The sequence below is a fragment of the Capsicum annuum genome, chromosome 10, assembly GCF_002878395.1.
Source record: "Capsicum annuum cultivar UCD-10X-F1 chromosome 10, UCD10Xv1.1, whole genome shotgun sequence".
NCBI lineage: Eukaryota > Viridiplantae > Streptophyta > Magnoliopsida > Solanales > Solanaceae > Capsicum > Capsicum annuum.
In genome coordinates, this window is record NC_061120.1 from 125,134,268 (window position 1) to 125,150,763 (window position 16,496).

The following is a 16,496-nucleotide window of genomic DNA, read 5'->3' on the forward strand; positions in this document are numbered from 1 at the left end:
GTAATCAAACTACGTACAGATCTGATTCCTATTATAAGGATACGTAGGTAACCTAAAAGGTTCGGTCTTACCTTTAGGAAAATCCCCTGTCGCTCATAGTGTAGCCCCAGAATATGAGTGATCTCACCGCTAGAGTCTTCATAGCACTGACAAAGTTAGAGGAGTTCCATCCGACGGATAAAGCTGCGAGAATCACAACGAGGAGCTGAGGCCAACGGATTTCAAAACATGTCATAATCTAAAAACGACAAAGGATTACTATATATACTTAATATATACGTAATATATTTGCGAAAGCATATATACATAGATATATTTTCACTATACTTCCCAACTTTCCCACCTATTGATACTCCAAATTTGGGAGTGATTGAGCAACCGAAGGAGTGTTAGAGGATTCCGAAAACAAAGACAGGATCCCCAAGTCGACACAAATCAACACCCCCTCCCAACTAAGAATTTTTCTTTAAGCGTAGGAAAACAGGAATTGGAAGGCTACGTCAAGTCAAGCTTTGGGATAGGATCAGGGGCATCATGCGGCTTACCACTATGACATGAGCCAAATATTCTTCCCTTACTTTATTCTTTTTACATACATTTATACTAATCCTCACAAGCTCTAAGAGTTTTGTTCTAATTCTTTCTCAGGTACATTTTGAAGACCTAGGTCAAAAACTTAGAAAAGAGGATCCTCATAGGAAGATTAGGTTATTTACTCCTCTCAACAAACTCCACAAATCGAAGAGTGCCATCTGACTTCAATAAAGTTGAGATTTCATACTGCAAGGACTGTATATAAGTAAACAAAGTCAAGCTCCACATTCCAATGGACTATATATAAGCAAAAAAAGTCAAGCAAACAAAGTTGAGCTTTCATTTTTTGAGGATTGTATATAAGCAAACAAAGTCGAGTTCCACATTTTGAAGACTGTACATAACCAAGCAAAGAGATCCTCTAACATATCGGAGGATGTGAATGAGCAATACAACTCTTCGCCATATCAGGAGTTGTGCACCAGCAAGAAGGATGCCCCACCATAAATCAAAGGATGTATATAAGCAAAGCAATACCCCGCCATATCGAAGAATCGCATTTTAGCAAACAAAGCACAGCCTTCCAATAAGAGGCCCACACTGTAGCAAGCACACAAAAAAACCACTATCACAACAGTATCAAGTTCCAGCAGCAATACCGTTATCTTGTCAGACTGAGGGCCGCCTTAAAAAATATGAGGCAGTTTACCTTTGGGCAAATGTGCCTCTATCAGAGTCTATTTACATTTCAACAGATGGAGTCTATTTATATTCAAGCAGCTGCTCAGCCGGCGGAGGCTATTTAAAGTTCAGCCGGCGGAGGTTATTTACATTTCAGCCGACGGAGGCTATTTATATTTCAGCCGACGAAGGCTATTTACATTCAAGCAGCTGCTCATCCGATGGAGGCTATTTATAGTTTAGTCGGTGGAGGCTATTTACATTTTAACTGATGGAGGCTATCTATATTTTAGTTACTTCTCCGCCAGTCGCAGGCCTCCAAAAAGGGAGATAATGCTAGTTTGAATATCTAAACTCTACTCTTTACATTACGATTTCAATTTATAATTTTTCAAATGACAAGTACTTTTCACCCTGTTACCTATTTTGTAGGGCCATGCAGTACAACATGGAACTACCCTCTTAGCAATAAACTGAGGCAAGCTAGCAGAATGTCAAGCATCCCTAGCTACGTCAAGGATTTCGGCAAAGAAACTCAACTCAACTCGACTCAAGTTTTCATTTTTATTATTTTCTTTGTCATCACCAAGTATCGTTTTAGTCTGACACTGGGGTAATTTTTGAAAAAAACGGTTATCTCCTTTTCTTTCAAGATCCTCAGCATATATCACTATCCAACGTCCCCTCATCCCCACCTACTTCTAATAACCGATTTTGGATTTGCACCCATATCCATTTCATTCGTGCTGAAAGTTTGTTATCATCCTCAAAGGAACAATATCAAAATTTTACTATAATTTGAACTACAAATGGCCTGATTTCTCGTGAAGCCCGAGATATGTAGGTAGCTCAACAACCGGAGCCTGACCATAATCTTCCAAACATTTTTCTTTGCCCTAGACAAAATTGGTTGCGTCAACGTGAGTGCCCAAAGATTTTCACCTAAATCTTTGGTCACTCAGGGACAACTGTTGACACCCAATTTTGAATCGCCCTTTTTCCTTTAATTAATTTTTCAATGCTTCTTGGCCTTACATAATTTTTAAAACTAAATAAAAATAAGATTCGTGTTTTTGTTTATATTTCTACAAATTTTAATTAAAAAAGGGAATTTATTTTTCTACCATAATATAAAATATTTTAATTACATATTTTAATTAAATATAATTAAATATTTTAACAAATATATATATATATATATATATATAATCTCTTGGTATTCGCCTTTGCATTTTTTTCTAAATTTTTTGTAGGCAATATTGTGACCGTATACATATATTTTATTATATAAAACAAATATTTTATTCTTATTTTTCTCATATACCTTACATGTATTCACTTATTTATTTTATTTTATTTTACATGCACACACACACACACACACACATATATATATAAATTATAATTTATCTTTTATATATTCAAACTATTTCGATCGAAATCAAACAGATCAAAAAATAAGCAAATTTAAATAATTTTGTGTATGCTTACATATACATACATACATACATTTTTTGCATGTAAGTTTTAGACCGTCCGATCAAAAATCAGACGGATTAAAAATCCATTAAAATTTCAAAATTCTTTGCATTAATTGCTCTCTACCCATCCTTTTCTCTTTCTAAAAAAAAAGAGCAGTTCACGCGTTAACCCCAAAGAGCATCGACAAGTCCCATCCATTTCTCCTAAACCAGAAGCAAAATAAACATCTTTCTCCTTCTCCTTTCTTTCTCCTTTTCTTAACCCTCCAAATAAAGAAAACCCTAAACTCATTGCTAGCTGGCCGCCTGCCACCCCTCCTGCGAGAATTCCCCCCAAATCATCCCCTCCAGCTTGCAAATCCTTCAAGAACAAGAAAAATCAATTCTGAATGAGTGAAAATAATTTAAAACGGTTCAATCCATCATTTAATAGTTGTGAAAAGTTGAGCTATGGGGAGAGAAGGTTTTGATTCAAGTTCAAAATTCAAGTTCTTTTTTCCACCCTTTTTTATTTTGGGGTTTCGAATCTAGATTTTCGAATCTGGATTTGGCTATATATATGTGTATCGTTCACCCATTGAAGGACAAGGTTGAAGATTTGAGAGAAAGAAGGTGGAAAATCGGAGAAAGCGAAAACTTTAAAAAAAAGAAATGAAGAAGTGGAAGATCTGAGAGAAAGAAGGTGGAAAATTGAAGAGAAAAGGCGAAAGAAAATTCATGAGAGGAAAATAATCGATTGAAAAACAAAACAAAAATAAAGTGAAACAGAGGTAAATTTGGTTTCGAAAATCTGAGCTTGCTATTCTCTTTCTGATTTGGTCCACATTTGGGTTCCCGTGGTTGAGTGCAAAGTCGCCGAAAAACTTTGACGTCGAAGCCCGAGTTTGCTTTCCAAAACAAAGTAGGAACCAATCCTTTCATTTCCTTTTATCTCTTCCTTTCCCCTATTCTTGACTCTGTGAATATGTGGTTTGACTCGATTCAAGATTATATATGGTGTGCTGGTAGTTTTTCACGAATTGAGTTTGAACCTGTTCCTGCTAATTTGGATTTGGGGCTGTTGGAGGCGAAATGGTGTGAAAACCGCCTTGTTCCCTGTATTTCTGTTTGGATATGTATATGTGATATGTGTGTTTGCTCATTTTTTTTGTTTGTGATTTTGTTATGTCTCTATAGTTTTCCCGTGATTTTATGGATAAGAATATATTTCGGTTCTGAAAATTATTTCGGCTATGGATATGTAAGAATGAAAATATGTGATCTCTCGATGGCTTCAAGTTTGGTCATGTTGTCGTTGGTCGGGTGGGTTCATGGAGTTGGTTCCATTTTGATTCCCCTTTTATTTCAAAATACTGTCATCTCGTGATCAAGATATACGATATATTTTATTCTAGGTATTGATTAAAAATGTAAGGAATAGTTATACATTTACTTAAATATCCATTTCAGCACTTATAGTTTTCCCAAGATTTTAGTTACTGCTTGGAAGAATTATTTGCATGAAGTTTTGTTCGACTTCTATTTGTTAAAACATGCACCAATTAGCTTTATTTGTGTGATGGTTTACCAGGACCCTGTTCAAGTTTACTTAATTTCTTTACATATTACTTAATCCTAGCATTAGATGTTTAAGTTGTTCAGTTACAGAATTGGGCAATATTTTATTACCTATTCACTTCGTTCAAGATTGGTTACTCATCCTTATATTTTTCTTTTTTTACATGTGATCTTGGGAGTTGGATTTTCAATCGAAACTCGCCTTGACCCAACATCGGGTCAACCACAGTTAGGATCATCAATGCTCGGAGTCTACACCGTCAGGAGTGTTTTTCTCAATATATATATATATATATAGGAATAGCTTAGCATATTATTATGATTGGTTTTACTACTACGAATATGTTATTTTTGAGGTTGATTAAAAGTGATTAACTTTACTTCATTCCGCTCAAATCTTAATCTCCCAGAATTAATTTCGTCCAGTCAACATTTTGTTCATTAGGTGCTTATCAACTTAATAATGGTAAATTATCTGACATTCAGATATTTTATATTTTACATCTCTAGAGCAATCTGTTAAACTAAGAGGCAAGTCTCGGGTTCTTTAATGATCCGATACAAAAAATTTTGTAAAAAGGGGTTTAAATATATATTAATAGTCTCCATCTGAAAATAATTAGTTGATGTTTTGTCACCCTAATTAGAATCGTTCTAGGTAAATTTTCAAGAGATTTCTAGTCAAATCCTTTTAAAAGTTTACTAATAATTCACTGGCCAATTGAAGCTTGCAATTTTCATTCGCTATTTTCCTCATTTATTTCTAGTTTTATTCCAAGATTTCATATTTTTAAAGTCTCTGAAACACAAGGTACATTCATCCGCTACTACATACAAGGAATATTATTATCATGATAATTATTTATTGATTATTATCATAGCCAATACTATTGTTGTCGTTATTTACCCTGTAATTGTCGTCACTATCTTCTTTATCATTTATATTATCATTATTATTATTTTACTATTATTATTATTATTGTTATTATTATATCATTATTATTATTATTATTATTATTATTATTATTATTATTATTATTATTATCATTATCTTTGTCGTTATTATTTTGCAAAAGCTCAACATCATTACCTATTTTTGCACTCTTAAAAAAAATAAACATTTTGTAAATAAACTCCATGCTTTAAAATACTTATTTTCATAAATAATTAAAATTGAATATCTAACTTCAAATATTTCTTCAAATTCCTCAATAGAATTATAAGACTTTTACAAAAAAAAAAGTTATATTACCATCCTATTCATAGGAATGTATATTTCCATAATAATCATGTTACCTTTCGTACGTGGTAGTGTCATGTTTATTGTACCTTAAACTCTCTTCGAAGTTAATATAAAATAATAATAAAAGTTTTTTTTGTCTCTTTTAAGCAACTAACGAATAAAAGTTTTTCTAATATTTTCCTAAACTAAGTGTAAGCACTATCTTCAGATAGGCTCTGAGGGGTGCCTAATACCTTCCCCTCGAGTAACTAAAACCCTTACTCAGAATCTCAAAATGTTTTCGATAGACTAAAACAGAGTTTTATAATTAAAAATGGTTTTTCCTAATTTTCCTAAAAAGTTAGGTGGCGACTCTAAAAAATAAATTTTCAAATCCCAAGAGTCATTTAACGCCACCATACGTCGCGTGCTATTTCGACTGGTTCGAAATAGGGCTCGACACTCAACACACTTCATATTCGTGTTATGCATAACTTGGAAAATCTTCTTCATTTCATCCAAAAAACCTTGAGGATCCTCCTCCACTGCAACACCAGTAAAGGTCGGAAGGTTCAACCTTATAAATTGGCCAACCTATGTGGCCTCATAAGATAGAGTAACAGAAGTACCACACTCAGCCTGAGAAGTTACCAACTGAGCCAACATATGAATAGACTGACAAAACACAACATTTGTCACATCAGCCTGAGAAGCTCGAGGAGGACCAAAGGTAACCAATGGAACTCCAGGAGGAAAATTAAGAACTGGGCCCTTAGATCGGGTCTGGACCCCATAAGTAGAATGGGTCCCATCAATATTGTCCTCAAGTAGGACAGAGGAGTTCTCGTGAGCTTCAATCATTGAGGAGGCATAATTTGAAAAACCAAAAAATAGAAATTAGAGGAGAATTCAGGACCTTAGACTCTACAGCTCGAAAATAGAACAAAAGAAAGAGAAACATTCCTAAATGCCTCGTAGCGTCTCCTTTATGAGTTTATCATGCTACACATCCTTAAAAGAGACTCTACTAGACGCGGCTTTGTGGACTCCCAAGTAACCATAAACCTAGGGCTTTGATACCAATCTGACACGACCCAAACCATCGCCTAGTTGTGTCGGGTACCTCAAGTACAACTGGGATAGGAGACCACCGGAATATCCAACCATAACCGCCTAACACCCTATGTCAGATGAATTTTGAACGCATAACAAGATAGAACAATAAATAATCAAAAATAGTTATAAAATCTATAATCATAACTATTCAAACATCCAACTGATGCCAGCCCCAATACTAATATCAATGCCAAGGTTAACACCAATACCGACATCGCTCATGCCCATAGTAGTCATACAAAGCCTCTAACCAAACACAAAGAACATCCGGTCGAGACATGCCCCCCAACTATAGCCGAAACCAAAGTCTAAGAAATAACCAAAAATTTGAAAAAATATCCATAACATGAAATGGAGTCTTCCGAAATATGAATGTTCACCACTTCAGTCTGACACCAATGTTGTACCCCGAATCCAAGACACTAAGTAGGAGGAATAATATGGTCAATTCCTGTATCGCGTAGGGATACACCACCCGAAGATGGGTTAGGTGGTGAACGCTAGCATATACTCAGGAAAAAGGATAAAGAAATGCCATTATTCAAAACCAAGTAAATATCCAAATATATATATATATATGTTATGCCGGGAAAGAGAACTGGGTTTAGCTTGCATTTAAATCTTTAACCTGGATGTGTAGCTTGATCGTCCTAAAACCAACCATGGGCTATATAGATCCAGTTTTACCCCCTGAACGGGCCCCAGTACGTGTAGCCACACGAATCGTAGATATCATAATGGCCGAGGATTCTTGTGTACCCTTGCCCTCCATGATTATATATACAAGTATAAACTTAGGGGATTTCCGTGTACCCTACAAGTATATGGTCACCATGAACAACCCTCATATCGGCAAAGACGAGTTTTCAGTGTTCGTCCATTAAACTTACACCTTCCTGGTTAGCTATCGCAACCCGCCATTATAGCCCAATTAAAATGTTTAGCACATAACCAAACCATCAAATCCAGTAGTTAATTACCAAGGCATTATGAAGTCATATCGTCATACCGATTATGAGTTGCAAGAAATGTCATTATCCATGTCCTTTCTAAATTAATTAATCCAATCAAACTATTTTTGGTTCTATTACCATATTATGCAATACAAGGTTTTCAGTAAAAGCCAAACTATGTGACAAAAACATTCTCATTGGCATTTTAACAAACATGTTGAGGACATATAGTCTCCAAAACCAAGCTCTAGAACCAATTAAACATTCTCATTCAACCACATGTTCAAACAAATATTATAACATGAAAAACCATAAATAGAACATGGGAAAACATTATCAAACCATTAGCAACCAAAGCCCCCAACACATATTTCAAAACCAACACAAACCCACAATGATGCCATCAAAATCATTAAGTAAAATATGCTTTTAGTTTGAACTAACAATGAGAGAGGAGTTACATGCCTTAGATACCAAAGAAGACAGAGAGAAACCACCCTTGAAGCCTTAATTGACCACCTTGAAGAAACCCTAGCCTCTTTTTGAAATAAGATTTTTGAGAGAGATTTTAGAGTGTTTGATTTGGAAATAGTAGGTTATTAAGTCCCAAGATTTTTTTTAAAGCATAGGTTCAAATGAAGTTAAGAGGGGAAATATCTAGAATACCCCCAACTTAAACTATAAGGTGGGTACGATTGAACCCATCCACTCGTACCCACATCATACAAGTGGTACCATCCAATCGTACCTACAATAAAAAGTTGGATATCTACACACTTTCCACCATATGACTCCCCTTGCCCCACTCGTACCCATAAAATACAAGTAGTACCCATAAGTCGTATCTAAGACAGAATCAAAGGGGTTGGACACTGGACAAGGTATGACTCCACTATACCACTCGTACCTAATCCTTACGGCTCAAAGTGATCCACTCATACTCAGAGCCAAGTCAAGTCACTAAGTTTAAAATAAAGTGAAGGATCAACCTTATGACCCGTCACCAAACCGTACTACCCATACTACAAATCGTGACCATAATAGAAACTCGACCACCAAATACTGGATATTCTATTAGGTGGGCTCAGTTGACCCTTACCCTCACTTACAACTCGTATGGTGAGTCGTATGATCAACAGAAAGCTAAAAACTCAGGAAATTTTCAAAGGCCAAAACCCAGGGTGTTTTAATGTCTTATAGTTTATTTAATTATCTAATAAAGCTTATTAGGACTTTATATAATAGATCAAACAAAAATATTTTAAAAGTATTTCACTATTTTCATGGATAATTTTGGGCTACAAATGTGATAGTTTTTGGATGAACTGAATTAGGCGATCAAAATAATTTGAGTTAATAATGAGATTTTTTTATTATATCGCTATCTATTAGAATAATAGTCGACAAATTTATATTTTTGAATATTAATATTAATTAAAAATATATATATATATATATTGTACATATATATATATATACATATATATACATATATACATATATATATATATATATATACATATATATATACCTATATATATATATATATGTACATATATATATAGGTATATATATATATATTCTCAACAATCCATAATAATCAATAAAGAACACATGTAATTAATTGCACAATGATGAAAGAGTAAAATCCAAAATCTCTAATTGAATATGAAACCAAAAATCCAAGAGTAAATTCTCAATGATCAAAGTATGCTAAAAGTATCAAAAATAGTGTAAAAGTGCTTAACCTAATAAAATAATAACTCTAAGGTATATATAGCATCTCAAAATAATATAGAAATCCATATAAAAACAGAATAAGAAAAGTAAGTCGGCGATTGTTACGCCTTGTAACATCTCTTTACGAGTCGTCTTTAGTTGGTCGTGAGCATTTCAGTGAATTTTATCTCCAGGGCTTCAGACTACTGGTGTCTCTACGAATCATCACCACGAGTCATAGTGAGTCCTTATGACTCGTGGTCTTCACTCATTATCACTTGATCCTTGATCTTCAGGGTTTTGAACACTGTTCTCTTTATGATTTTCCACTACGAGTCGTAGTAAGGCCTTAAGACTCGTAGTCTTCTATGACTTTGCCTCTGGACCTTGACTTTGATTTCGCTTACTCTACGATTGTTCTCAACGACTCATAGCCATAATCTGCGAGTCGTAGTCACTCTTTACTTGGTTTCTCATCTTCACTTTTGCTAGTGTTTTATTAATGAGTCAGGCTACGAGTCATATGATGACTTACCGACTCATAGGCAGACCAGAATTCAACTTATCCACAACTCTTTCTTCCACTTTTCTTTCCAACACAAATGTTAACCTGTTTCTCCTACAACAACACATAAAACCACCTCATATCCAATAAGATAACCTAAGTTCAAGCATAAATTCTTTGTTTTAAGCATCGAATATGCCATGTTTCCATGGCACGTCAATTATTAATGATATTAAATATTGACTATAATAAAAACTTTTTCGTTTACTTAATACTAATAGTTATTAAAGTCTCACTTGGATAGAGTTTTTATAAGAAACAAATATTGTTATACTACTTCTGTCCATCTTTACTTATCCACTATATTAGAAAGATGTCCAATAATATTTGTCCAGTTTAAAAAAATAATGAATAATTTTCTTTTCTCTAACTATTTTACCATTAGTTATTAATTATATCCATTACCCAATACATTTCTTAAAGTATTGAATCAATCTACAATAAATTAAAAGTGCAAAGGTACTTAGAAAAGTGATTCAATTTCCTTGTCCTTTATAAAAAAATTTTATTTTAGACAAAATAGTCTTTTCACTCTTTTTTTAGCAATTAATGATATTAAATACTGACTATAATAAAAAAAATAAAAATCTTTCTCAACTAAAATAGGCTTGGTCCATACAAAATTACCAAAAAATATATTTTCAGCGTGCAAAAATATTAGGCCAAAATATGTTTCCCAAATAAAATAGGCTTTTACATAGCTTTTTCCTAACTTTTATAAAAATCATGCTATTTAGGCATTTTGGTGATTTTTGTGAAATAATTATTTTAATGTGATTTGATCATTTTAACCAACCTCGTGGTTAATTAGTGGTATTTCTGGGTGTGAAAATAATTTGTACGATTTTCAATGCATTTTGATGTGATTTATGTGAGATTGTGATTTTTGGTGGATTAAAAGCTTATTAGTTGACTTCAGTCAACATTTTTAATCAGTGCTTCGGATGGCAAAACGGACTGGCACAACAAATTTGGAATGACGATTTTAGATTGGTAACATGGTTGGTGTGATTTTACGGCGTTTATATCTCATTTCAATCCTCTATTCGAAAAGTTGTGAAATAGATCTCGGGGGTCAATTTTGTGAAAATGATATCTTTTCAAAATTTTGATATCGACATTTAGTTCGGAGTATCAAATTTGATAGGATAGCATAGTTCGATTGCGTTCTCAAAATTTTGAATGAATTCTGAGGGGCCGCGAAGACTTGGAATTTTCCAAGTCTCCACAGTTTGTGCACCACTTAGCTGGTGCAGCCACTAAAGAGTAAGTTTGATTGCTTTAGCGGCAGGCTCTAAAGTGCCACTTGACCTCATTAGCAGCCGGCTACCAGCTGGGTAAGGGCGTTCAAGAGGGATCCCTAAGCCCTAAATCAGTCAACTTACAATCCAAAAACCTTCCTCTCTTCCCAAGAACAAAATCTTAGGTTATCTCTCAAAAATCAAGAATTTAAGCTCCGAATTCAAAGTTCTCTACAAAGATTCTTTCAATCAAGCTTAAAGGTCCAATCTTTTAATGAATCCATTACCATAAAGGTATGTGGGGTTTTCAACAAGAGCCTTCTTTCGTTCTTGTGCCCAAATTGATGTTTACGTTTACAAATATACATGATTTAATATGCTTTACTATGAATTTGAGATGGAAACATATATATTATATTTTGTTCAAGAAACTATGATATTTTGATGCCTTGAAGTTGAATACTATGAACTTTGATGATAATATCATGTTTAAAGTTAAAATTTCAGATTTTGTATGAATTATATATGGTTGCTACATAAAGTATGAATCTTGAAGTATTTTGCTCAACTGTTAATATATGGGATTTAAACCCTCTTTGAGATTATGATCTTTGGTGAAGTAATGTGTTATACACACCTTGATACTTGAATGATTTGACCTTTTGGTCTTGAAAGAGTTATTTTTGAACTAGAATGAGAAAAGAAATTCACATATTGATTTTATTATGAAAAAAGGGTAGCATGATGGCTCCCGATATGAATTACTGAATTGTGTTATTGTGGGTTTTCTTTTGAAATGATCTAAGCTAAGTCTGGAAGTAGTCTTTAGCACCGAGTGGGAGGTATAGCTGTGATTGTTACTTCCCTAGAACTACGTGCCCCCATAGGATGTGAGCCTAAGGCTGCTTTATATAGTGATCACTAGTGAACCAAAGGTTAAGGTCCTATTCCGATGGCAAGGATAGGATAGCTCTCCCCAACGTGGGTTGGATGTTGGACTCCATGTAGATCACATGGTTTATGTCGGTTGTAAAAGGCTCCCAATGTGTGTGTGTGTATTCTCCTATCTAATATGAAAAGTCTTATTCTTCTATCTGAGATGAAAACATATTTGTTTGAAAGACAGAGTTTGAGAAAGTCATTGTTTTTGAAAGATTTAATGAACATATATTCCAAAGAGAATTGTTATGAGATTTGATTGCTTTGATGATTTGGAATCGAGATGGAAGTGAATTGAGATTTATTATGATGACTCACATGTTTCACCTGATATATTTTACTCTTTTATGATTATGATGATTTTAATTCGAGCTAAGTGAGTCATTTATATCAGCATGCATAATTTTATAAATTGTGATGATATTAAGATATTATTTTATATATAATTTTATAAACTTTAAAGAAAAGTTTGAAATAATTCAAGAAATTACAGAATCGCCACTTAATTTATTTGAAAAGAAATTAAGAAAATCTTTAAAAATAAAATACTAAGTCTCAAAACAGAAAAAGACATAGTTTTTTAAGAAAATCCCGGGTAAGAGGTTCTTATTAACATTTTAGGAAGATTTCTAAGGCACATAAAATGTCCGCTAACTTGCGGTTATCTGGCCTATTTTAAAACCACTTTGAATTACTTTAAAAAAAGAGAAGATTTTTGAAAAGAAAGTGATTTAGGACGAAACTTGTGTAAAATTAATTTTTGACGACTTAGTAGGGAATTTAACTGAGTCTAAGAAAATAAATAGCAAATAAGCATGTAAAGGGGAAATGGGAGAATTACAACACTTAGGTTCATAAACCCAAATCCATCAATCATGTCCTAATCTAATTGGGTTTTTGGCCCACCTACACCTGTCCTAATCAAAATATCGGGTTTTTGGCCCACAACGTGTCCAAAACTATTTCTTTGGACCCTTTGGCCCAGAATCAGCTTCACCTATATTAAAATACAACTTGGCTTCGAGGCCCCAAATGCATGAATAGATGAATAATTAAATAAATAAGCAAAATATAAAAAAAAAATTGAGACTTTTGAGATTTCTAACAACTTAATCAATGGGTTTCGATCCATTTTTTCTTTTTTCATCTTCTTATACGCCATATAACCGACTTTTGGACTTTCTTTCGGGTGTGACTCGAAAAGATGGACCTCAATAGCGAATAATGGACATGTAACGGAAAAAGATTTCATGTAGGACTCAAACGTATCCACATGTAAAAGAAGAATAAAGTAATTAATATATGTCAAAAGTTAATACCTAACATACAAAGAATGACATGAAAAGAGAACATTTTTTATGCAAAATGAACACAATATTAGCATGATTACCTAAAAGATATCATATCGGCTTACTAATTCATTTTTCACTCGTGGAGGTATCACATTAAATTCATTAGCCTAAAAACATATACTTCAAATACATTTATCAGAGAAATCAGTGGAAAAGATAGTTTAATATCAGCAAAACAAGATTCAGATTCGACCAATTTCACTTCTTCATTAAACAAGACAGAACACTCTTTCTTACATAAATAGCCTTGCAACAACCTTAAGATTTTTAGCCCTATGAGCCAAAATCAAACCAAGGTAAGGAAATATTAATGAACAACCAACCTAAGCGACACAAAAATGAACTTGGAAACTTTATTTTACAAATAGATAAGATAAGGGACTACCATCGAACTTAGATGACCTTTGAACATGAGTCCAATATATTACTAATCAAGAGAGAAACATACAAACAGTGATAGACCTAAAATAGGCAAGATCAAAGTTTATATCTAAAAAATAGAAGGCAAAATTCGACATAACTAGTAACTCCCAAACAAGACAAAGAAGGAAACAAATAAGAAATCAACAAAGAGCAGAAAATTGTGCCTCCAAGCATATCGGGAAAGTGTACAATAATCAAAACAGAGAGGAAAAATAAAGCAGGCAAAGCTGGACACTTTCTAAGACAACATGTAATTAGGCGGATTTAAAATGTCTAAGTAATCTTATTTATGATGAAGAGATAAACAAAATTTTTATGCAATTAACACACAAAGAGAAACACGATTTGCAATCCTCCAGAAGAATATTCTGCAAACTCATCCTCATCCTCTCTTTGACCTCCTCGAAATAAACTTTCAAGGGTCGAAGAAAAGACCCTTGAAGATTCATAATATTATCGATCTTACTATGGACATTCACCCACTATTTTTTTGACTTTAAAGGTCAAAAGAATTAGGAGGCAGTCCATATCAAGTTATTACAGTAGATTTAGGTCATCAGTAATATCGAACTAGAAACAAAATCATGAAAAAAAAATAAACCAAAAAAAAATCAAAACTTTCAGTAAGATGACATATCAAGAATAAAATAGAGATATTCAGCTAAGTAGATAGCAAATCAGACTACAATATTCGAGTATAAAAATGTCAAGTCGATAATTAACAAAATCTAGCATTATAGTGATTTTAAAAGGGAACTAAAATATAAGTTAATAGATGAAAACTTTGAACTAAGGCAGTGAACCAAACAATAAAAAAGAGCAAAAATTTAGTAATACACGTTGAGATTCGTATTAAAAACAAAATTATTCAACCATCAGAACATGAGACAGGGAGCTCAAAGAAATCAAATCGAGTGCTAAAAAATAGCAATAAAGCAAAAGTTGTACTATAAATATTTGTTGGGCAAACAAAATAACAACAAGAATTTCAAACAAATCCTATGGCCATCAAAGCTATCTATAACAAACAATTCCCAGCTTCATCATGATTACGACAAAGCGACTATTGGTATAGAGAAAGACATGAAGCAGAAAATGATAAAATAAAAAGGTAAAAGAGTATGTTTACCTCTTTTGGGGCAGCAAAATGGGACTCAAGCGTATAACGGAGTTTTCTCACCACCACCGAAAGCTCCACTAACACTTTGAGAATTTGGTTGGCTTCTGACGAGAATAGTTTTACTAAAAAGGACTGTTTGCTTGAAAGTATTTTTCTTCAACCTTCAAGACCTCTTTCTGTTTGCTCCCAAAGAGCTTTATATAGAAGGGATTCGGAGCTCCCCTTTGAGCTTTCAACGAAATGGGACAAAAGGGAATCAGGGCAAGTTTAGGGATTTTCAATGGGGGAAATTTCAAATTGAGGTTGAGGATGAGCTTGCCAACCAAAAAATCCCATGAATTTGGATTTTTCTTGGCCAAATTCAAAAATCAGGTAACCAATAGAGATGGAGGATGAAATTTCCCTCAAAAGACAATAGAAATTTAGCAAGTATGTATGAATTTATACCAATTTACCCAAAATTCAAGGAATCTAGCTATTGGGGAGTGACACCTATGCATTTCTAGAAGATTCTCGACCTTTCCATAGTACACAATCGCGTGAGAATTATTTGGCGTAGATGGAATAAGTTGGGTCGGGTTTTACCAGGTTGTTGAGGTGTTAAATTTGTAGAGGCATCGAGTTTGTTGTTCTTCGGCATTCTGGTCTAGAACGATTACATTGTTGTTGTTCGTTGTTTTGTCGCTAAATTTGTTACAGCATATTATTTTGTTAAGAAAAGGAAGAGAGAAGTTGGGTCGGGTCGACTATCAATTATTGTTGGGCCGGTTGATGTTGTTATGGGATTTATTTAAGGGGAAGATGGTAATGGGTCGGTCATTATGCAGATTTTGGGTTGCTGCTTTTGTAATTAAAAGGAAAATTGATTCTCGGCCATTTTTGGGAAAAGGTAGATTAGGATTTGGTAAATTTTTGGGGTTATTTAGAAAATAATCCTAATTAAATTAGGGGTTAGTAAATTTCATTTAATCTTCGGTCAAATTAAAGATAGATTGACCAATTGCATTGCAATTGTGGCCAATTTGATTTCAATTATAGCCAAAATTAAATTAAAATTAGATACAAATTACTACCTCGTTTAATCCCAAACTTCTTGATTTAATAAAATCAAACATATATTTCTTCAAATAGATTAATTTCAAGAACAAATTACATTTAAATCAAGACTTCATCTGTTTTAGATTAATTTTTAAGATTAATCTCAATAATAGTCCAATTTTGATAAAAATATTCATTTAAGAAATAAAATTTATATAATTTCGTATATGTAAATACGAAAACATATAATCATCAATTAAATAACAAAATTAACCCAAATAAATATTTTAGAGTGCATTTATCGAGATAAAATAAATATTTTAATTTTATTAAAAATTGAAGAAACTTAGGGTTAAATTTAGTCGTGGAGGGTAAAAATTAGGTATCAACACATGGCATATTCGATGCCTAAAATAAGGAATTTATGCTTGAACTTAGGTTATCTTGTTGGATATAAGGTGGTTTAGTGTGTTGTTGTAGGAGAAACAGGTTAACATTGGTGTTGGGATGAAAAGTGGAAGAAAAAGTCATGGATAAGTGGAAGTTTGGTCTGCC